Source organism: Rhinopithecus roxellana, chromosome 3 (assembly GCF_007565055.1).
Source record: "Rhinopithecus roxellana isolate Shanxi Qingling chromosome 3, ASM756505v1, whole genome shotgun sequence".
NCBI lineage: Eukaryota > Metazoa > Chordata > Mammalia > Primates > Cercopithecidae > Rhinopithecus > Rhinopithecus roxellana.
The window spans coordinates 59,189,196-59,211,185 of NC_044551.1; the positions used below are offsets into that span (position 1 = coordinate 59,189,196).

At 39.6% G+C, this 21,990-nt stretch overlaps 1 protein-coding gene across 9 annotated transcripts in view; it reads left to right on the forward strand.

Moving 5' to 3' along the window:
* Positions 1–517: 517 nt before the first annotated feature.
* Positions 518–21,990, forward strand: part of ERBIN (erbb2 interacting protein) — a 150,732-nt gene continuing 129,259 nt past the window's right edge. For 6 of the 9 annotated variants that reach the window (XM_030926953.1, XM_030926956.1, XM_030926954.1 and 3 more), the window contains exon 1: positions 518–1,013. The gene's annotated coding sequence lies outside the window, so the exon portion shown is untranslated. The remainder of the gene's footprint in view (positions 1,014–21,990) is intronic. The other 3 variants (XM_010367713.2, XM_010367715.2, XM_010367716.2) reach the window with 2 other exon arrangements.

Below are 21,990 nucleotides of genomic sequence, written 5' to 3' on the forward strand. Positions count from 1 at the left end.
GCCGCCGCGGCTTGTGAGGCAGTAACTCCCCTCCGCCCCTGCCCCATTCCTCCTCCTTTCTCTCCGCTCCCTCCATCCTCCCTCCCCTCGCGGTCTCTCGCCCGAGTGAATGTGGCGCGGCGGCGCGGGACGCAGCCTCGGCCCCTGCCGCGGCCCCGCAAGCTCGTGAGAAGACAGAGCTGCCGCCTGCTCCCGCCCCCTGCGAGTCTCGGGGAGCCACCGCCGCTGGGGAAGGAGAACTAGCAGGGCAGCGGAGGGACGGCGGCGGGAAAACGGGAGAGGGAGAAGAGGGTTCGAGGGCGAGTAGGGAAAGCGGGGAGGGACGGACGGAAGGACGGACGGCCCGACGGACGGCCCGGGCAGGGGGCCGCCATTGAGCCTGCCCGACTCCTCGGCTCCGGCTCCGGGTGGCGGCGGCAGCGGCGTCGCGGACTAAGGGCGCGGCAAGCTCTATCGAGACAATAACCCTGCCGCCCGGCTCTGGGGGCGGCGGAGAGGAAGCGGTGGCGGCCTAGCGCGGCCGAGGCTCGCCGAGCGCCCGGGCAGCGTCCTAGCCCCCGCCGGCCGGGTGCCGCTGCCGTCCGGTGTGCGGGGCGCGGCGGTTGCCCGGAGCCCGAGGCTCCCGGCGGCTGTCCCTTCCCCTCCCCCTCCCCGGTGTGCGCTGAGCTGGTTTTCCGGGTTCCCCTGGACGGAGCTGGATTCTGCTTCTCGCCAAGGCAGGAAGTGAGTTTCGCACTGCAATTCCGGGCAGTGTCACGAGTGAAAAGTTTTTTTTTTTTTTTTCGGCGGAGATCCTAGTTGGGGCTGGGAAACTCCTGCAAAACTAGAGACCAGGAAGCCAGTCCGCACCCCAACCCCCACCAAAGCCACCTACTCTTCTGCGGGAGGCCAGTCCACATCCGCTCTCACCCGAGAGAGAAATTCAGCTGGATCCAAAGTGACTAATGAAGGGAAGGAAATCATGTCAAGCGAAGCCTTGAAAAAGCTGCTCTGAGACGCTGTCCCGCCGAAAGGTAATTTTCACGAAAAGTGTCTCTGAGTCACAAAGTTCATGGGACTTTGTGACTCGGAAAAGAGATGATCCTTTAGTGTTTTTCACTTTTCTCCAAGTTACCCTAAATCCTCCTCTTTTCATATCGAAGCGGATAATAATTGAGGGGCTAAATAATCGAACTGCAATTCCCCCGTCTCCCCCTCCCCACTCCCCGACCCACCATCTGGACTTTGGATTTTTGGAAGAGGTTGTAAGAATGCGGTGGGACAAAAAGTTTTCAGCAAGCCGAAGGAGGAGTGCCTTTGTTCACAGGGGCCAGAAGTTTTGGCTTTTTGGAACGTATAGAGTGTATATTAAGTTGCTTAGCCTGGCACCTTCTGTTTGAGAAGAAAGTTTGGTCGCTGCAGCGACTGATTTGCTGTTATTGAGATGGCTGCCGCGTTTGTTTATACTCATACCGATTATATTGGCGCTTGCGTTAATCGTATATAGAGGTTTTTATTTTTTTATTTCCAGCTCTGATCAGTATATTTAGTTAGATTTTAGAAACCAAAAGATCTTGCCATTCTTAGTTGTTTTTCAGGGTAATATATTTCTTTAGTTATGTGTAATTGTTTTTTTTCAGACGTTTAGCGCCGTATAACTTGTTTAATTAATTGAAAGCAAGTATCGACTAGACTTTTCTTGTAACTGATCCATTACGAAGAAAAAAGGAGTAAGGACTAATAATAAAGAGAGAGACATAATTAAACAACAATAACAACCTGTAAGACATTTGATAGGACTTCTGTGCAGTTCACCACAGACTATATGGGAAGGGAAGTAAAACGCTTGAAACGATTTTCAAGGGAATCACAGTGATTGTGATAAAAAGCTGTGCTTTTTGAGTAGTATGGTATTTACATTTTTGTGTTGGCCCAAATGTTTTTGGTCGGTTCTGCATAAATAGTGATAGGTTCTGCCTGCATCTGTGGGGGCAGGATTCATGAAGCATGGCAGACATTCCACCAGTCAGAGCTATGAACACTTCTGAACCAATGGGGACTAGTTTTGATAGCAGCAAACCCAAACTTTTTTTCAGTGGTGTTTTAGTCTTTTTCTGTTTAGCTTTTTTTCCCAGTACTTTTGCGGTGCAGGGAGGTGAAATGCAATACTGTGGTTTTGAATATATATTGAATAAATTTGGTATCCTGTTGGTAGGTATATCCTGAATATATATTGATGTTTAGATCGCCTATACCGTCTCACGTAATGACCGGAAACCCGAAGAGAGAGTTGATTTTCTTTAGTTCAAAGAGAAAAAATAGGTTTTAAAGATCAGGATCAAATTATTTCACAATTTGTTCTTTGCTACTTCAGCTTCATTAAGTACATCTCCAAAGGCAGTCTTTTATTAATTACTGTAGTTTTGATTTTTTTTTCCTCCCCAGGGCATGGTCTCAGGAGATTTTTTTTTTCATTGTTGTTAAGATTTGTGAACCATCGAGTAATTCCTGTTAAGTCAAACTAGCTTTATCAAAGAATTTAAAGTGCATGACTTGTATAGTTTATGATTTTGGAACGTATCATGAGGCTGCAAAAGAGTTTATTCTTGGGCATTTGAAAGAACGGAACAAAATAAATGGCATTGAACTTCAGTTTCCTTATATGGCTTATACTTGGCTTTAAAAGCAACAAAACCTTAATAGAGCAAGTCCTTTATAGAGAATTATCGCTTTATGAAGATGGTTATTTATTAGTAAATTTTGTATAAAAAGAGTATTGTAGCACTTGAAAATGACTTTAAACCTCTATTTTTAGATTTAGTTCTTGATTTTTTTTTCGGTGCAGACAACACATTTTATAAAGTGAGGTGTTGACCTTTGTGTTTCTTTTTTTCTCCTCAACAAGGCATAATGTACTTGTATTTTTCTTGGAATTCTGTTAGTTTATCACTGAATTAACTTACATTTTAGGTTTTATACTACTGTCAAACTATAAGTATTTTCGAAGCCTTGTTTAAACTGTGACAAAGGTTTGAAAAGAGGTTAAAAGAACAGTCATCAGTTAAAATATTTTTAAATGGCTTCAAAATTTGGATATTCTTCTTAGTATGGTGTGGATTTTCTAAGATTAAATTGGCAAATAGAGAGTACTTCCAAAGTTTATGTTGCACAAAATGCACACTTAAAGGCTCTGTTTATTGAAGGTAATCATGAATTTTCAGGACTTCAACTGATTCAAGTAGTACTTACGTTATGAAGTCTCCTTGCCATTTGAGATCAAACTCTTGTAAACTTTATGTATAAAAAACTTATAGAGGTACGAACATGGAAACCAAATTTTCATTGTATGCTCTTTCTTAATGAAGTGATAACTATAGATACATTTCACATATATCGTTGGTAAATCTCTAAAATTGATTATTTTAGACATTGTTGGTATTGAACTATTAGTAGTAAATAGTACCCTCTAAGAAATACGCTTAAAAATTTCAGAAAATAGGTATGTATTTCAAAATTACTTATTTGAAATAATTGCTCATGGATAATATGATTTAGACTTTAAGCTGCTTTTGTTTTGGAAATAGATTATGGCAGTACTTACATAGTATTTGGGATTATGCAGAATTTTAGTGATGCTGGGTAGCAATTTCTTTTTTTTTTTTTTTCGTAATTGCTGCTTATCCAGATTCTCCTTACAAACCCTACTTGGCTGCCTGCGTTTTGACACTTTGCCTTGCTCATTCATTTCTCGAATCTGTTACATGCTTGCTTGCGTTTTCTTTTTCTGGGAATACATCTCTATTATAAACCTCTAAAGATGTCTTTGTCTTTTCCTTTCCTTTTTTTTTTTTTTTTTCTTCGAGAGTCTCGCTCTGCGCCTAGGCTGGAGTGCAGTGGCACAATCTTGACTCCACAACCTCCACCTCCCAGGTTCCAGTGATTCTCCTGCCTCCGCCTCTCGAGTAGCTGGTATTACAGGTGCGCGCCATTGCGCCTAGCTAAGTTTTGTATTTTTAGTAGAGGCAGGTTTTGTCATGTTGACCAGGCTGGTCTCGAACTCCCGACCTCAGGTGATCCGCCCACCTCGGCCTCCCGAAGTGCTGGGATTACAGGCGTGAGCCACTGAGCCTGGCTTATGGATAACTCCCATTTTTCAGATTCACCTTTTAGCTGTCTCTTCTTAGGTTTCCTAATTGTAAGAAAGAAACCTAGCTGCTATTCAGCTTTCTCTTCTGATTCCTTAGCTTCCTATATTTATAGTTAGCTACATTTACCTAGCCTATTTTTTCTGTGTTCAGCTGGTCGTTCTTAATTATATTTTGCCATTTCCCTCTTTTCCAAACTGTGTTAGTCTATGTTTATCACCTCAAAAAACTGTTCAAAACATGCAGTAGAAAAAATTTCTGAGATCTTATTTTAACAGCCCATTTAATTCTGAATATCCCCCTTGCATTTCAACTAAGTGTACATGCCAGTATTTTAACTTTATATTTATCAGTATATTGCATTTGTTTGTTTTGTTTTGTTTTTTTGAGATGTACTCTTGCTCTTTTGCCCAGGCTGGAGTGCAGCGGCAAGTTTTCGACTCACTGCAAGCTCCGCCTCCCCCGTGTTCATGCCATTCTCCTGCCTCAGCCTCCCGAGTAGCTGTGACTACAGGCGCCCACTACCATGCCCAGCTAATTTTTTTTATTTTTAGTAGAGACGGAGTTTCACTGTGTTAGCCAGGATGGTCTCGATTTCCTGACCTCGTGATCCGCCCGTCTGGGCCTCCCAAAGTGCTGGAATTACAGGCATGAACCACCCCGCCTGGCCATTGCTTTGTTTTATACTTGTTTTCTCAGTTTTCCATTTTCTCTTTAGTGTTCTCAAAATTGACTGTTAATACCAGGTTGTTATTTATTCTTATGTATTAAGACTTTGTAATCCTCTCTACCTTCTTGTTTTATTATACTTTTGGCCTCTTAAAACATACAGATTTATTTCTCTGTTCCTTCTTCTCTGTACTTTCCTCTCTGTCCTACCTTTCAAGTTAGATGTCTTCTCTGTCGCAGAATCCCTAAAAATTTGAAATTATCTTTCTTTGATTTCATGAAATAAGCCCAGTGGTACTCTATCACTCTATTTTTGTCACTTCAAATTTTGTTTCAGATACCATCGAATGAAGGCCTTCCCAGGCTTTCAGTGATAGTGTGGAAGACAGTAGAAAAGAAGAATATCTAAAAATTCACTTAATAAGACTCTACTTATCTGGAGGTTATTATAGCTTTAAAAACATATTGAATGTAGTAGAAAAACTAGAAAATAAAAAATGTTATCTCCTTAATCAAAACAGGTGTAACAGTCTGGGGACTTCACTTTTAGGGCCATTATTATTCAGAGCCCATTTACTTATGTACATAATGAGCTGTTTTTGGTTCTTTGGTGTCCCAGAAGGGGTGAGAAAGGTACATTTACACCATTATGAGGTTATGACCTGTGATGTTACAGTGAAGCAATAAAAAAATGGAAAGACAACTGAGTAACTTAGAAAGTAATCTGGGACAACTTACTTTGAGGCTAAGTGCCTTGTACATTTCATTTGTCTGTAGGAGGGTTCACTCTGTTATAATATGGCATAATTACAAGAAATAGTAATAGCCCTAAGGCAGCTGTTCTCAAACTTTTTGGTTTGACTCAAAACAGAAATTTAAAAAAATTAATTTGTTTGAAAATACTAAGCTATTGCACGTTAATACATTGTTTTATTTATTTATTTATTTTATTTATTTATTTATTTTGAGACGGAGTCTCGCCCTGTCGCCCAGGCTGGAGTGCAGTGGCCAGATCTCAGCTCACTGCAAGCTCCGCCTCCCAGGTTCATGCCATTCTCCTGCCTCAGCCTCCCGAGTAGCTGGGACTACAGGCGCCCGCCACCTCGCCCGGCTAGTTTTTTGTATTTTTTAGTAGAGACAGGGTTTCACCGTGTTAGCCAGGATGGTCTCGATCTCCTGACCTCGTGATCCACCCGTCTCGGCCTCCCAAAGTGCTGGGATTACAGGCTTGAGCCACCGCGCCTGGCCAATGTAACATTGTTTTAATAAAAATATAATTGTTTTCTAAAATATTTAGCAAAAAGAGTGGCAATGTTTTATATTTTTGCAAGTCTCTTATGTTTGGCTTAATAGAAAACAGCTCGATTCTCATATCTGCTTCTTCACTCCATCTGTTACAATATGTTCTTTTGGTTGAAGTGTATGAACAAAATCCAGTCTTATATAGGTATTTGGTTGGAAAAGGGAGAAAGATTTTCTCTTTTTTTTGAGATGGAGTTTGCTGTTGTTACCCAGGCTGGAGTGCAGTGGTGCAATCTCGGCTCACCGCAGCCTCCACCTCCCGGGTTCAAGCGATTCTCTTGCCTCAGCCTCCTGAGTAGCTGGGATTACAGGCATGGACCACCACACCTGGCTAATTTTGTGTTTTTGGTAGAGACGGGGTTTCTCCATATTGGTCAGACTGGTCTTGAACTCCTGACCTCAGGTGATCTGCCCGCCTGGGCCTCCCCAGCCTAAGGGAGGAATATTTTCATACTCTTTTGGATAATTGTAGATACTCTTTGAGACCAAAATTTGACAAGTAGTTATGTCAAAATTTGGTAACCAGTAACTTATTTAAAGATTTGTGGTAATGTTGAATCTGAGACCATGTCGGTGAATTTTTTATTTCTTGTCGTTACCTTAAAATCCATTAGTTTATCTTGTACTTCGGATAAATCTTTTACCCATTCATGATTTTGTAACAGCGTGCATTTGATCATTTGGAAAGTACGGGTTCATTGAGTTAAACATATTTAAGAAATGTTGACATATTTCATTATACAGTAGCATACAGAAACAAAGTATCTTTATTAAAGATACTCTTAAGTGGCATTTAGAAATAAACCTGGGAATGGCTGGGCACGGTGGCTTACGCCTGTAATCCCAGCACATTGGGAGGGGAAGGTGGGCAGATTATGAGGTTAGGAGATCGAGACCATGGACAACATGGTGAAACCCTGTCTCTACTAAAATACAAAAAATTAGCTGGGCATGGTGGCAGGCGCCTGTAATCCCAGCTACTCAGGAGGCAGGGGCAGGAGAACTGCTTCAACTCGGGAGGCAGAGGTTGCAGTGAGCTGAGATTGTGCCTCTGCACTCCAGCCTGGCAGCAGAGCAAGACTGTGTCTCAAAATAAATAAATAAATAAATAAAATAAAATAAAAAAACCTGGGAATATGTAGTGGTGCTAGTGCAGCTTGAAGGCATTGCCTTTATTCTTGTAAAGGTGTTAGCTGTTTTATCCACCATTGCTTTTGCAACATCAGTGTAAAATGTAAATATAATGGAAAAGGGAAAAATGTCATCTCAATATTATTATAAACACAGTTTTGACCTGGAAGATTCCTTGAAAGTGTCTCAGGGACTTCCAGAGACTGTGGACTTCCAGGGCCTACGGTCTGCACTTCAAGAACTTAGGTGGAAGTTGGGATTTATGGAACTTTCATTAATTAATTTTTTTCTTGTCTTTCGTATTGGATTCTGGGAGTGTTGAAGCTTGATCTTTTAGCCCACTTACTTGATTTTCATTTGTTTTCAGTTATTTTGTTACTTGTTTTTGGAATAGAGTTTCTTTTTTTTTTTTTTTGAGGCGGAGTCTCGCTCTGTCACCCAGGCTGGAGTGCTGTGGCCGGATCTCAGCTCACTGCAAGCTCCGCCTCCCAGGTTCACGCCATTCTCCTGCCTCAGCCTCCCAGGTAGTTGGGCCTACAGGCGCCGCCACCTCGCCCGGCAATTTTTTTTTTTGTAGTTTTTAGTAGAGATGGGGTTTCACTGTGTTAGCCAGGATGGTCTCGATCTCCTGACCTCGTGATCCGCCCGTCTCGGCCTCCCAAAGTGCTGGGATTACAGACTTGAGCCACCGCGCCCGGCCTGAAATAGAGTTTCTAAGAATTCTTGTTATTCATAGAAGGTGATTTTTATTTTTATTTTTTTGAGACAGGATCTCACTGTGTTGCCCAGGGTGGAATGCAGTGGCATACTCATGGCTTACTGCAGCCTTGAACTCCTGGGTTCAAGCTGTCCTGTCACCTCACCTTCAGCCGAGACTACAGGCATGCACCACCATGTCCAGCTAATGTTTTTATTTTATTGTGGAGATGGGTTCTTACTTTGTTGCTCAGGCTGGTCTTGAACTCCTGGTCTCAAGCAGTCCTCCCTCCTTGGTCTCCCAAAGTGCTGGGATTATAGATAGGCATGAACCACTGCACCTGGCCCAATTTTGGTTTTTTAGCTTTATTTTTGGTCTACATGTAACCTTTAATCTCTGAGATGTTCTTTTAACATTGTCTTTTGTTTATTCTACTAACACTACAGAAAATTTGATCTTACTGTGCTTTTGGTGTATCTGTCATGCTTTCTGTGTTTTCTTCCAATACTAGATTTTCATAGTAGTCAAAGTTTTATATGATGACCTAGTAGTCTCCACTGTATTAGTTTTTTAAATGTATGTCCCCAGCCCAATGAATTCTTCTTCTGGCTTTGGTGATTGCTTAGAAGAGGAAAGGGAGAAATATTTAATGAGTTTCTCTTTGAAGGTATGTGCGTAGCTTGACTTTTTGTTACAGGTGCTTACTGTTCCTCAGGAGGCAGTCTCGTTTTTTCATACTCAGGCTGTCCAAGTGTCACACCTTCTACGTACATAGAGCTGTACTAGAGGCTTTAGCTACACAGTGTTCTACTATGGTTTTACTCTCGGGCTGACTACTCAGTATATACTTCTCTTAATCCTGCTTGCTAAGAAAACTCATCTTTTTTGGAGATGCCACTTTCTTGTTTTGGGTATCTGGTTCCTCAAGTATATTGCATTTTGTTATTTCCCCGACCCCAATCTACTTTGTATTCTTTATAAATTCCTTTCTGTTCTTATCTGTAGGTATACCCTTCCCAGGTTTTCAGCACTGCTATAGATATTTTTAAATTAAATTTTAATTTCTGAAACAATGACCAACATATGGAAAAGTTTGAACATTTTTTTTTCCCTGAACCATTTGACTAAGTTGCTAACACGATGCCCTGTCGTCACCTAAATTTTTTTTTTTTTTTTTTGACACAGAGTCTTACTCTGTCACCCAGACTAGAGTGCAGTGGTGCCATCTTGGCTCACTGGAAGCTCCGCCTCCTAGGTTCACACCATTCTTCTGCCTCAGCCTCCCGAGTAGCTGGGACTATAGGCGCCTGCCACCATGCCCGGATAATTTTTTGTAATTTTAGTAGAGATGGGGTTTCACTGTGTTAGCCGGGATGGTCTTGATGTCTTGACCTCATGATCCCCCCGCCTCGGCCTCCCAAAGTGCTGGGATCACAGGCGTGAGCCACTGCGCCCAGCCCGTCACCCCTAAATATTTTAATGTTTATTTCTTAAAAACAAAGACATCCTCTTGCATATAATGACATAATTACCATCAAAATCAGAAAGTTAACATGAATATATTACTAACATCTGAACCTCATTAATTATCCCAATAATGTCTTTTACAGCAAACTATTCCAATTTAGAATCATGTGTTACATTTTGTTGTCATCTCTTCATTCTCCTTCAATCTACAATAATTTCTTTCTCTTTTCTTTCAAGGCCTTGGCACTTTTGAAGATCTGAAGATAACAGGTCTAGTTATTCTGTAGAATGCCCCTCAATTTTTATTTGTGTGGTATTTTTCATGATTAGATCTTTGATTAGATTTTTATGATTAGATCTTTGACAGGGCTATCATAAAAGTGATGCTGCATTCTTCTTATTACATCTTATCAGGTAACAGGCAATTTCAGTTTCTCCTGTTATGGTATTCACTTTATGTGATTAAAGTTGTGGCTGCCAGACTTGCCCTTTTTAAGGTATTCTTTCCCTGTTTGTAATTAATTAATATTTTGTGGTAGGTGCTTTGAAACTATGTAAATATTTTGTTTTGTCATATTTTGAATTCACTTATTTGCATGTACCTAGGTTTATCTTCACAGGGACACAATCCATTATTATTTATTTTGGTGCTCAAATTGTTCTTGATTGGCCAGTGAGAACCCCCTGGCTTATTTTCTTTTTTGTTTTTGATATCTCTTCCTTTTTTGAGCACTGCTTTTTTGTTGTTGTTGTTGTTGTTTTAGCACAATTAGATGTTCTAACGTATCTTCTACTTTTCCTGATTGTTTTTAGTGGAAGATGGTACTTAGAAACCAAGATCTGGGGGCTTGTGTTCATTGTTGCTCTTCGGGTATTGCTACTCTCAGGCCCTCTTCATATGTAAAGCTAGGAAATACTTTTATGTACTTACACATATTTACATCTATTTTTATTTATATATCTATAAATATATACAATGGTCCCTGATTTATACTTCTTTGACTCTACCAGGGGTTTTATTGGGGTACTAAGTGCATTTTCAGCCTATGATACTTTTGACTTAAATATTGGGTTTGTCCAAATGTAAATCCATTGTAAATTGAGGAGCATCTGCATATTTCTATTATGCAGTTCTAATCCAGCACCACAAGGTTCACTCTTAAGTTGTTTTTTTTTTCCCCTTCCTTTCCATACTTGTAACTTATCTCTAACAGTGAGAACTAGTTTTGTTTCCATATATCATGTATGTGGGGAAGTTAAGGTAAACATTTGTTCAAACATTTTGAGCCAGAAGTCTCTGCAGTTCAATTAATTTCTGAAGTATTTCTAAAGGGATAAAATTCCAAACTGTAAAAAGGCAAGTTTTAATTCCGTGATAAAGTACATTTAGGTGAAATATTTCATTCCTTAGTAATTCTTGAGGCAACTGTGAAAGGGGGATGGAAGAAATCCAGTATTTTTATTATTTACGTTGGACAAGTTATTTGTGGAGATAATTGCTCAATTTCAGTATGAGTGCAGTGATTTTGACACAGTTGTGTTTTTCTTTTTTATTCTTTTTTGGAGAAGGGTCTCGCTCTGTCGCCCATGCAGTGCAGTGGCATCATCACTGCACTGCAGCTTTGAGCTCCTGGCCTCAGTCAATCCTTTCACGTCAGCCTCCTGAGTAGCTAAGAGTACAGGTATATGCCACCACGCCGAGCTAATTTTTCTATTTTTTATAGAAATAGAGGTCTTACTATGTTGCTAGGATTGGTCTCCAGCTCCTGGGCTTGAGTGATTCTTCCACCTCGAATCTCCCAAAGTACTAGGATTACAGGTGTGAGCCACTGCACCCACCTGTGGTTTTCATATATAATCATTTTACCTCTAAAAAACTGCCTTTATCAGCAGTAAATCCCCAAATATATTTATACTATGTCAGGATTTTCTTTTTTTGTTTGTTGTGTTTTTTATGATACTATGCTATTTTGACCTCTCCCTCCCCTTCATTGTATATTTAATACCTGGAAGTGCTGCTTTGTTACTCTACTTCTAAAGGAATTTTCTAAGTGGACATGAATCATTTTTGTCAACTTCTAAAAATAATTCTTGGTGGTATGTTGATTGAGAGGGTCTGCATTTGTAGACTAATTTAGAAGATAATTGATAACTTTGCAATAGCATATCTCTTTCTAGGAAGATAGATTTCCCATTTATTTGATGTTTGATGCCCTTTAGTGGCATTTATGATTTTCATCTTGTCACATCTGTGTTTCTTGTTGATACGCATGTTTGTTATTTTTAAGAAACTTATATTTTTGTTATATTTATTTCTAAAAACATTTTGGAGGGAGGGAAAGAGCTTCTGTTTTTATGAGGCTATTTCATCAATTGTATTATCTGGTTATTTAAAGGAAGCAGTTGAGTTTCATATTTATTATCTACTGTACTCTAGTGATGACTTTTGAAAAATTGCTTTTAGTATTTTAGTTGATATGCTTGTATTTTCTAGGTATATAGTGATAGATTCATGAGCAGGAATACATCTTTTTTTTTTTTTTTTTTTTTTTGAGACAGGTCTTGCTCTGTCACTCAGGCTGGAGTCAGTGGTGCGATCACAGGATGTGGTCTCACTCTGTTGCCCAGGCTAGGACTGATTCTGTTTTTTTTTGAGACGGAGTCTTGCTTTGTCGCTCAGGCTAGAGTGCAGTGGTGCGATCTGGGCTTATTGCAACCTCCACCTCCTGGGTTCAAGTGATTCTTCTGTCTCAGCCTCCCAACTAGCTGGGACTACAGGTGCACACCATCACGCCTGGCTAATTTTTGTATTTTTAGTAGAGACGGAGTTTCACCATATTGGCCAGGCTGATCTCGAACTCCTGACCTTGTGATCCTCCCGCCTCAGCCTCCCAAAGTGCTGGGATTACAGGCGTGAGCCTCCGCGCCCGCCCAGAACTGATTCTTTAAGTGGAAATTGCTCCCTTTTACTCTTCTTCTGCCCCTTGAAGGTGTCATCAGTCATATGAGAACGGCCTTTTGAACCTTGTTGTTCCTGAACTAGTTTTTTATTTATCTCTAAGAAATTAATACTAATTATAAACATTTTCTTTGAACTGCTTAGTATTTAGTGTGATGTGCAGTAATATAGCTGGCCCACTTTATCCATGGGTTACATATGTACGGATTTTGTACTCATGAATTCAACCAATCATGAATTGAAAATAATTTGAGAAGAAAATCAATTAAAAAAATACAATAGGTGGGCATGGTGGCTCACGCCTGTAATCCTGGCATTTGGGGAGGCTGAGGCGGGTAGATCACGAGGTCAGGAGCTTGAGACGAGCCTGGCCAATATGGTGAAACCCCCATCTCTACTAAAAGTACAAAAATTAGCCGGGTGTGGCGGCTAATAGTAGTCCCTAGCTACTTGGGAGGCTGAGGCAGAAGAATCACTTGAACCTGGGGGGCAGAGGTTGCAGTGAACTGAGACTGCATCACGGCACTCCAGCCTGGGCAACAGGGTGAGACTCCATCTCTAAAACAAACAAACAAAAACCAATAAAGAATAATACAAATAACAATATAGCAGTTATTTATATAGCATTTATATTGTTTCAGGCATTATAAGTAATTTAGAGATGATTTAAGATATATGGGAGAAATGATCTAAGGTATATATGTGCATAGGTTATATACAAATACAATGCCATTTTTTGTGAGGGATACTTGGAGCATCCTCAGATTTTGGTATATGTGAGGGTTCTGAAACTAATCCCCCATAGATACTGAGGGATGACTGTAATTATGTATATCATTAAATGACAGTTATTTTGGGCCTTTATTTGATTATTATAGTAGCCTCGATATAATTTACATGTATGATAAACATGTAAATGTGTGACAAGGAAAAGGATCTTTGTCACTACTTATACCCAAAGGTTTATTTTTGTCCCATGTGTTTCATTGACCTTAACCTTACCCTTTCTTGTAAGATACATTTTTTGAGACAGAGTGTCTCTCTGTTGCCCAGGCTGGAGTGCAGTGGCATGATCTCTGCTCACTGCAAGCTCTGCCTCCTGGGTTCAAGCCATTCTCCTGCCTCAGCCTCCCGAGTAGCTGGGGCACAGGCGCCCGCCGCCACGTCCGGCTAATTTTTCGTGTTTTTAGTAGAGATAGGGTTTCACTGTGTTAGCCAGGATGGTCTTGATCTCCTGACCTCGTGATGCGCCCGCCTGGGCTTCCCAAAGTGCTGGGATTATAGGCGTGAGCCACCACATCCGGCCCTCTTTCTTGTAATATATTTAACAGATAATTTTGTGTAAATGATAGGTGTGTTCCCCAGAATACTGATGTTTTCCTCATACTCACTGTATCACTGCGTTGTGACTAGTCTAGAGTACCCTCTCTTTTTTTTTTCTTTTTAATTAGTACAATAGGAAGCTGTTAGACCAGTTGGAGAAGTGAAATATGGAGGTAATTTAGCTTATTAATGTCATAACTTAGATTAGAAAAATAAATCCAAGTTTCCTGACGCTGTTGGTTTTTTTTTTTTTTTTTTGTTATACCAGCATTTTCCTAGGTATGTTCTGAAGAGTTCAGTTTCTTTAGAGTAATACTATTTCCCAAAGATTTTTAATAGGTGTTAGAGAAAAAAAGAATTTTGGGCTCATGTAAGTGAGGAAATTCTGGGCTGATAGACCTGTTTTTCCACCCTCTTTTTGGGGGACACCAGTTATAGATGATTATTTTTTAGTTTAGAAATAACTGGATACAGCTTAATTTACAAAAAAAGTTTACATCAATATTTGAGCCAAGAAGTTGCAGAGAAAGATTTATCCTTAGAGTAGTGTGTAATTCTTCCTGATCTCAAGTTTTTAAAAAATAGACTTAAGGCTGGATGCGGTGGCTCATGCCTGTAATCCCAGCACTTTGGGAGGCTGAGGCAGGCGAATTACTTGAGGTCAGGAGTTCGAGACCAGCTTGGCCAACGTGGTGAAACCCTGTGTCTACTAAAAATCCAAAAATTAGCCGGGGTGTGATTGTGCATGCCTGTAATTCCACCTACTCAGGAGGCTTGAACTCAGGAGGCGGAGGCTTCAGCGAGCTGAGGTCATGCCACTGCACTCCAGCCTGGGTGACAGAGCGAGACTCCGTCTCAAAAAAAAAAAAAAAAAAATAGACTTTACGTTTTTTGAGTAGTTTCAGGTTTACAGAAAAATTAAGAAGTGTAAAAAATTCCCATACCCTCCTCCTTCTCCATTTCCCCTATTACTAACATCTTGCATTCATGCAGTATATTTGTTAGAATTGATGAGCCAGTAGTGATACATTATTACTAGCTAAAGTCCATTGTTTATATTAGGCTTCACTCTTTGTGTTGTACATTCTGTGGGTTTTGACAAATATATACATATCTCCGGTTGTTGCTGATAATGACAACAATCTGTTCAGTGTAATCAGCTTATGGATGAGTGAAATGAATGACAGGAATGTTAGAAGGGATGAGAAGGAGGAATTGGGAATACTCTAATCAGGCACTTGCATTACCTGAGATCAGATTACTTTTTTACTGACAACATTTGTGGGAATAATGTATTACTGTTGTTGAAATTACCCATATTGAATTTTTGGAAGCAGATTTTTAACGTTATCACTTCTTTAAAAATGTTTATCAACATTTGGTAATCCATGTTCACAATTTCTGGAAAACTGAAATTTGAATGTAGGTGTGTTTTTATTCTGAGAAATGATTTAAATGAAAGTAGAAGGTCTCCCATCATTACTTTTTTAAAGTCATTGTTCTACAGCTCTTAGTTGGCCTCTTTCTATACATCCTATTCATCCATCAAGTCCAACTTAAGTACCATTTTTTCCACTAAAACTTCCCCACAATGTTTAAAATTTCCCTTCTTTGGATTTATATATTTTTCTTCTGAGCTTTTTTATTGTGATACAATACAAATAAAATAACCATTTTTAAGTGCATTTTTCAGTGGTATTAAGTACATTCATATTGTATAACCTTCACCACTATTCATCTCCAGAACTCTTTTCATTTTGCAAAACTTTAACTCTATACACATTAAACAATAACTCCCAAAGCCTCCTAGCGCCTGGCAGCTACCATTTAACTTTCTGTGTCTATTATTTTGACTACTCTAAGTACCTCGTAAATCACTTAGCATAATGTCCTCAAAGTTCATCTGTGTTTTAGCATATGTCAGAATTTCCTTCCTAAGATCAAATAATACTCCATTGTATGTATATACCACATTTTGCTTATCCATTCATCTGTGGGTAGACACTTGGGTGGATGCCACATTTTAGCCATTGTGAATAATGCTGTATGAACATGGGTCGATAAATATCTCCTTGAGACCCAGCTTTCACTTCTTTTGGATGTATACACAGAAGTGGAATTGCTGGCTCATATAGTAATTCTATGTTTAGTGTGTGTGTGTGTGTGTGTGTGTGTGTGTGTGTGTGTATATATATATATATATTTTTTTTTTTTTTAGGAACCACCATATTGTTTTCCACAGTGGCTCTACTACTGTATATTTCCACCAAAAGTATACAAGAGTTCCAGTTTCTTTACATCCTCACTAACACTTGCTATTTTGTTTCCTGGATAATAGCAGTCCTAATGGGTGTGAGGTGGTATCTCATCATGGTGGTTGTTGGTTTTTGTTTTTTTTTTTGAGGCAGAGTTTGCTCTATCACCCAGGCTGGAGTGCAGTGGTGCAGTCTCGGCTCACTGCAATCTCCTCTTCCTCCCATGCTCAAGCAATCCACCCACCTCAGCCTCCCAAGTAGCTGGGACTATAGGCATGTGCCACCGTGCTAATTTTTGTATTTTTAGTAGAGATGGAGTTTCACCATGTTTGCCAGGCTGGTCTCGAACTCTTGGGCTCATGTGATCCACCTTGGCCTCCCAGAGTCTTGGGATTACAGGTGTGAGTCACTGCACCTGGTCTCATTATGGTTTTGATTAGCATTTCCTTGATGATTAGAGATGTCGAGTATCTTCATATGTACTTGTTGGCTATTTGTGTATCTTTGGAGAAATGACTATTCAAATTCTTTCATTGTTTTTGAATTGGGTTGTTTTTTAGTTATTGAATTGTAGTAGTTATATATTTTCAATACTAGTCTGTTATTAGATACATGATTTGCAAATATTTTCTCCCATTCTATGGGTTTTGTTTTTACTCTCTTGATAGTTTTTTTTTTTTTTGAGACGGAGTCTCGCTCTATCACCCAGGCTGGAGTGCGGTGGCCGGATCTCAGCTCACTGCAAGCTCCGCCTCACGGGTTTACGCCATTCTCCTGCCTCAGCCTCCCGCGTAGCTGGGACTACAGGCGCCCGCCACTGCGCCCAGCTAGTTTTTTGTATTTTTTAGTAGAGACGGGGTTTCACGGTGTTAGCCAGGGTGGTCTCTATCTCCTGACCTCGTGATCCACCCGTCTCGGCCTCCCAAAGTGCTGGGATTACAGGCTTGAGCCACCGAGCCCGGCCTGATAGTTTTTTTTTTTTTTTTTTTAAATCGAAAAGCAAACATCAAATTTAAAGAAAAAAAGAAATTGTAAGAACAATGGAGCAAATGAACTCCTGAAAAAATTTGGTATCTTGGTCACATTTATTGGAATAGTTGGAGAAAAATAAAAATACCTCTTAGCTTAGGAAGTTGTGAGTTATTTGCAAATCTTCTCAGTTCAGGAGTGGAAGAATCCTGGAATCATTTATTTCAAAATGTATGCAGGTTTCTCTTTTGAATGTCTTACACATTTAAATAGGCCATTGTACCAAGTCTTGTATTTTTTATACAGGATAAATTCCTTGTTTCAGCCAGCTGTCAGTGGAAGGCAACTAGTATAACACCATCTCCATAGACAAAGAATGCTGGAATATTCATTGATTTATATATCTCTTTATTTGTTTCTTCATTAGTCTCTATAGTAGTCACAGTTTCTTCCAACGTCATTTAAATGTTGATCACATGCCTGTAATCTGCTTTTAAGTTATTGGTCATTTCTCATTTTCACATAAATTTCTTCATCCAGGATGAGCCTGATGGAAATCTAGGAGCTCCTTTATGGTGCTGGTAATTTGTTTTGGGTCCATGTTGCCTGCCATATTTCAAATACGGCACCCTTTTTCTCCTCTCTCAAAAAGTGTCTTTGGATTTATAACTTAAAAACTGCTTAGCCATTCAGTTTAAAACTTAAATATATAAACTGTTTTATGTAGTTTTCTAATTGTTCTTGGATATTTTAGTTGCCTTAGCTAATTTTCTTTTTAAAATAAAAATGAAGTTAAAATTCAGATCTCTCTACTACCAGTTTATAAATATGTTTCTCTTCAGATTTCTCATTGAAATTAAGTTTTTATTTTGAGATAACTATAAATTCATATACAGTTTTAAGAATTACTACAGTGAGGTCTTGTGTATCTTTTATCCAGTTATCCCAAGTGGTAATATCTTGCAGAATTATAGTATAATTTCACAACCAGGATATTGGAATTTTGGTAGTCAAGATACAGAATAGTTCCATCATCCCAAGGATCACCGGTTTTTTTTTTTTTTTTACTACCACACCCATCTCCCTCCTGTATTCCCTTTACCCCTTGCATTTTGTCTTTTCAAAAATGTTATATAAATGGAATCAGGCTGGGCATGGTAGCTCATGCCTGTAATCCCAGCACTTTGGGAAGCTGAGACGGGCAGATCACTTGAGCTCAAGAGGTCAAGACCAGCCTGGGCAACATGGTGAAACATTGTCTCTAGAAAAATACAAAAATCAGGTGGGTGTGGTGGTGTGTGCCCGCAGTCTCAGCTACTCAGGAGGCTAAGATGGGGGTGCTGCTTGATCCCAGGAAGTTGAGGCTGCAGTGAGCTGAGATTACACCACTGCACTCCAGCCTGGGTGACAGAGCAAGACTCAGTTTCATAAATGAATAAATGAATGAAGGCGTGAATGGAATCATATAGTATGTGACTTTTGGGACTGGCTTTTTACTTGGAAGATTCCAGAGTTGTTGCTTATAGCTATAATTTGTTCATTTTTATTGAGTAGTACTCCATGGCATCCATGTACTACCAATTTGTTGAATAATTTCATGTTGAAGGTCATCTGGATTGTTGTCAATTTTTGTCTATTAGAAATAAAGCTGCTGTGAATATTCATGTAGAGGTTTTTCTGTGAACATCCCAGTTTTCACTGGTATAAAGTATAAGAGTATGATTGCTGCATTGTATGGGATACAAACTGCCAGAGTGTTTTCCACAGTGGCTGTACTATTTTGCATTTCCACCAGCAGTGTATGAGGGATCTAGTTTTTCCCATCCTAGCCAGCAATTTTTTTTTTTTTTTTTTTTTACTGTTTTAAAAACTATTCTTATAGAGAAGGAATATATGGTATTTCATGGTAGCCTTTTCCTAATGGCTAATATGTTGAACATCTTTTCCTGTGCTATTCAACATCTGTATATTCTCTTCATATCTTTTGCCCATTTTCTAACTGGATTTTTTTTTTTTTTTTTGTGAGTGCTGAATTTTGAGAGTTCTTTATATGGATCCTTTGTTGGATATATAGTTTGCAGGTATTTTCTCCCATTCCATACCTTGTCTTTTAATTCTGACAGCATCTTTTGCAGAACAAAAGTTTTTTAATTTTGATGAAATCCCATTTATTATTCTTTTATGGATTGTGCTTCTGTTGTGAAGTCCAGAACTTTTTGGCTATTTTTATATCCTGAAAAGTTTCCCGTATGCATTTTTCTGAAAGTTTTATAGTTTTGCATTTCCATCTGTGATCCATGTTTTTTGAGATGGAGTCTCTGTCATCCAGGTTGGAGTGCAGTGACGCCATCTTGGCTCACTGCAACCTCCACCTTCCTGGTTCAAGCGATTCTCCTGCCTCGTCTCCTGAGTAGCTGGGACTACAGGCACATGACACCACATGCCTGGATAATTTTTGTATTTTCAGTAGAATCATTTAAAATAGGATCCCTGTATGTTCAATTTCATTATTATTTTTAACATTTCTCCTTAACAGATGAGATTTGAGGTGACACTTAATAGGATACACATAGTTAATAGAAGTAGAAAATCAGATCCAAGGAAAGAAGTGAAGAAATGTATCACTTTTAAGTAATTAAGTTGCTGTGATAAAACATCAAATTTAGCTAAGCTTCCTGGGAGCCAGAGTTTTCATGGCTTCCTAAATGAAGAAATATGTCACAAATTCTCCAGAAAAGACAATTATTTTTCTTGCATTAAATCTTAAATAAACTGGATGTGGTGGCTCACGCCTGTAATTCCAGCACTTTGGGAGGCCGAGGCGGGTGGATCATGTGAGGTCAGGAGTTTGAAACCAACCTGGCCAACGTGGCAAAACCCCGTCTCTATTAAAAACACAAAAATTAGCCAGGCATGGTGGCAGGCGACTATAATCCCAGCTACTCAGGAGGCTGAGGCAGAAGAATTGCTTGAACCTCGGAGGTGGAGGTTGCAGTGAACCATGATCACGCCATTCCCCTCCAGCCTGGGCTACAAGAGCGAAACTCCATCTCAAAAAAAAAAAAAAAAAAAAAAAAACTTAAATAATTTCTAAAGTGTGCATTGTTTATGTAAGAGCTATTGAGTAATGAATGGACAGTGTTGTTGAGAACGATTTTACAGCACATACTCTATAGCTGTCAAGGTCTTTTTCATGAGGTTTTTTTTTCTTTTCTTTTTTTTTTAAAGACAAGATGTTGCTCTGTGTTTGAGGCTGGAATGCAGTGGGTTGATCACTGCAGCCTGGGTATCCCAGGCTCAAGCATTCTTCCTGCCTCAGCCTCCCGAGTAGCTGGGACTACAAGTGCGGGCTACAATGACTGGCTAATTTTTTTTTTCTTTTTTTTTTAAGTGGAGACAAGGTCTCACTATGTTGCCCAGGCAGGTCTTGAACTCCTGAGCTCAAATGATTCTCCTGCCTCAGCGTCCCAAAGGGCTGGGCTTTAAAGGTGTGAGCAACTGCGTCCAGCTGATTTTTTTTCTATTTAAATAAAAAGAGAAGGGTAAAATATACCAAACACTCAGGGAAGATAAATTATATGTGAGGGTAGGCTAATGTAGTTTACAAGGGTAGATTTTTTTGTTTCTAACTTGACCTAAAGATAACATAGACATAGCCATTATGGAAACAGTGTTGCTTACCCCTCTAAACATCATTATTCTAATTTTGATTTTTGCTACCTGAGTAACAGACAATTTCAGGACTTTACTTCCTACTGAGACAATGACATACTGGAATTCTGTTTTGCTTTTTTTTTTTTTTTTTTTTGAGATGGAGTCTCGCTCTGTCACTTAGGCTGGAGTTCAGTGGCCCCATTTCAGCTCACTGCGACCTCCACTTCCCAGGTTCAAGCGATTCTCCTGCCTCAGCCTCTCAAGTAGCTGTGATTAGAGGCGTTTTCCACCATGCCTGGTTAATTTTTGTATTTTTGGTAAAGACGCGGTTTCACCATGTTGGCGAGGCTGGTCTCGAACTCCTGACCTCAGATGATCCATCTGCCTTGACCTCCCAGAGCTCTAGGATTACAGGTGTGAGCCACCGTGCCTGGCCATGTTTTCCTTCTTGATGCAAAATCAGTTGAGGAAATGGTATGTTTAGTATCATATTAAGAAAGTTGAGAAATAATTTATATTTATGTAGAAGTCCCTTTCTTCTCCACAAGGGCTACTTGCTATTATTATGAAGTTTATAGTTTATTCAGGAGTCAGGTATAGATCTACTCCTGGCACTTAATGCAAGTGCTTTGAAGACCCCTGAAACACCAAAGAATACGAGGAGATTTTCAGGCTTTCTAATAGTTACCAGTCACATCTGTGCTATAAAAAAAATACTGAGTCCCAGTCCCAGTTCCAGAAACTATTTAATTTCGAGCAGGGTAGTGTCTCACTTTGTTTGACTGTACTAGCTAAAAAGCAAGCAGAAAACCCCACTTTCTGGTCATTGAAGGAGGTGAAGTGAAGTGTTGTTTGACACTAACTGGTTGAATGTTGGAATATGAGTGCTGCTGTCAGACATAATTCCTCCAGCTAATGTTCAGCCATTCCTTTTTCACAATAAGTTAAATACCTAGATTGTTGTCCTTTAGAAAAAGTTTTATTTTGAAGTGATTATATATTTCTAGAAGAACTGCTAAATAGTCCAGAGGATTCTTATGTATCAACATCTTATATAGACATGGTACATTTACCAAAACTAAGAAATTAACCTTGATAAAATACTATTAATTAAACTACAGAGTTTTATTGAATTTCATCAAGTTTTCCACAAATGTCCTCTTGCTATTTTGGGATCCAGTGTAAGAGACCATGTTGCATTTAGTTTTATGTCTTTTATTTTTTTAATTTTCGTTTTTGTGGAGACAGGGTTTGCTCTCTTGCTCAGGCTGGTCTCAAACTCCTGGCCTCAGATGATCCTCCTGCCTAGGTCTCCTAAGGTGTTGGGATTACAGGCATGAGCCACTAAAATGTGCAGGAACTTAAAATATCTGCCCAGCCCAGTTTTCAGGTGTTTCCCCCCTCCCCTGAGATGGAGTTTTGTTCTGTCACCCAGGCTGG